The sequence below is a fragment of the Mastomys coucha genome, unplaced genomic scaffold (assembly GCF_008632895.1).
Source record: "Mastomys coucha isolate ucsf_1 unplaced genomic scaffold, UCSF_Mcou_1 pScaffold18, whole genome shotgun sequence".
NCBI lineage: Eukaryota > Metazoa > Chordata > Mammalia > Rodentia > Muridae > Mastomys > Mastomys coucha.
Genome location: NW_022196900.1, coordinates 112624883 through 112626973, shown reverse-complemented (window position 1 = coordinate 112626973; position 2091 = coordinate 112624883). Strand labels below are relative to the sequence as shown.

The 2091-nt window shown below is 52.8% G+C and overlaps 1 pseudogene; it reads right to left on the bottom strand.

Moving 5' to 3' along the window:
* Positions 1 to 170: 170 nt before the first annotated feature.
* Positions 171 to 1174, bottom strand: LOC116095704 (annotated as a pseudogene).
* Positions 1175 to 2091: the final 917 nt, after the last annotated feature.

Sequence of the window (2091 nt, the reverse complement as noted above, 5' to 3'; positions counted from 1 at the left end):
AGGCAGAAGGCCACACAGTGATGGTACCACACAGGATGGTACGGTCATGTCTGCTGGACACTCTTAGGTCAACTTGACACAAGCTAAAGTCATCTCAAAGGGGGGAGTCTCAACTGAGAAAGTGTCTCCATAAGGTCAGGCTGTAAGTCATTTTCTTTTCTTTTTTTTTTTTTTTTAACAGACTTCATTTATTTTTGTCATATAAAAACCCTTATGTGGTAGCCACAGCTGGAGCCTGGGTCCTCTGAACAGAGACTCTGGTGTGGGTTTTCACAAGATGGTCAGTGAATTCCTGGTAAGGAGACTTGGTAAACACAGTCTTTTTCCAGAGGTCGGGGGTCAGGTAGCTGTAGGTCTTGGAGATGGCATCAAAGGTGGCCTTGGCTGTAAAACAGTAAGTAAAAAGGGTTGGTGGCTTGGTCTGTTTGGCAGCAAGGTGCTCCTGCACTCCAAAATTGCCCAGGGTGGCAGTGCAGCCTCTGGCTGAAGTGTAGCAGTCATCTATACCGGCCATCATCAGGAGCTTCTTGGGCACAGGAGCAGAGACAATGCCAGTGCCTCTGGGGGCAGGGATGAGATGCACCAGCACAGAGCTACAGCGGCCTGTCATCTTGCATGGAACAGTGTGGGGTTTGCCAATCTTATTCCCCCAGTAGCCTCTCCGCACAGGGACGATGGAAAGCTTGGCCAAGATGATGGCCCCTCGGATGGCAGTGGCAACCTCCTTGGAGCACTTAACACCAAGACCAACATGACCATTGTAGTCCCCAATAGCGACGAATGCCTTGAACCTGGTCCGCTGGCCAGCCCCAGTCTGCTTCTGCACTGGCATGATTTTCAGAACCTCGTCCTTTAGGGATGCACCCAGGAAAAAGTCAATGATCTCAGACTCCTTAATGGGCAGGGAGAACAGGTAGATCTCCTCCAGAGACTTGATCTTCATGTCCTTAACCAGGCGGCCCAGCTTGGTAACGGGGATCCACTCCTTGTCTTCAGCTTTACCTCCGCGAGCCCCGCGGCCTCGACCACGGCCACGGCCTCGACCGCAGCCCCTAAGACCGCTGCCGAATCCTCCGCGGAAGCTGCCGTGGCCTCCTAATCCTGGGCCCCTGGGTCCTCCCGGCCCTCCCGCTGCACCGGCGTCATCCGCCATTTGGTGTTTTCCCGGAGAAGAAGAAGAAGTCATTTTCTTAATTAGTGATTGTGGGTGGGACCACCCCTAGGCCGGTGGTCCTGAGTTCTATAAGAAAGCAGGATGAGCAAGCCATGGGGAGCAAGCCAGTAAGCAGCACCTTTCCATGGCCTCTGCATCAACTCCTGCCTCCAGGTTCCTGTCCTGTTTGAGCTCCTGTCCTGACTTCCTTCAAGGATGGACTGCAGTGTGGAAGTGTAAGCTAAATAAACCCTTTCCTCCTAACTTACTTTTGGTCATGGTGTTTCATCACAGTGCAGCAGAAACCCTAATTAGGACAAGATGGGAGCCTTGGAGATCAGATTACAGGGGTACATCTGGGCACGGAAGACCTCCAGGGTCCTTGTGGGGAGATCAGACCCAAGGCAAGCACTCAGGTCTGACAAGCCAAAAGACACAAGCTATCAGACACTTGAAAGTAAGAGAGACATGGGGTAGACTCTCTTTTGACACCAGCAGAAACAACCATTCCCTGACCTTGGAGTTTTGGCCTCCAGAGCTGTGGCAATCTTTCTGTTAGCTTTTCACCTAGACTGTAGCTCTTACTAACCCCAAGGAGCCAGTGTTGCATACAACCATCTGCACATCCTGAACAGCACCTTTAACCAAGAGGGAGAAAACACAGTCAGGAGGGCAGGGGCCAGGTGTGGCCATGACAAGGAGATTCAGTAGGACGCGGTCTCGTTATCATCTGCACACTTGGGATGTCACTTCTCTCCGTGTTTAGATGGCAAAGAGAACAGAGACAGTCCACGCCCATTTTCACCATTGAGAGTGCTGTAGGCTGGCTCTACAGACACGCCCCCAGTCTGGCAGACACGCCCCCAGTCTGGCAGACTTGCCCCCAGCCTGGCAGACACGCCCCCAGCCTGGCAGACACGCCCCCAGTCTGGCAGACT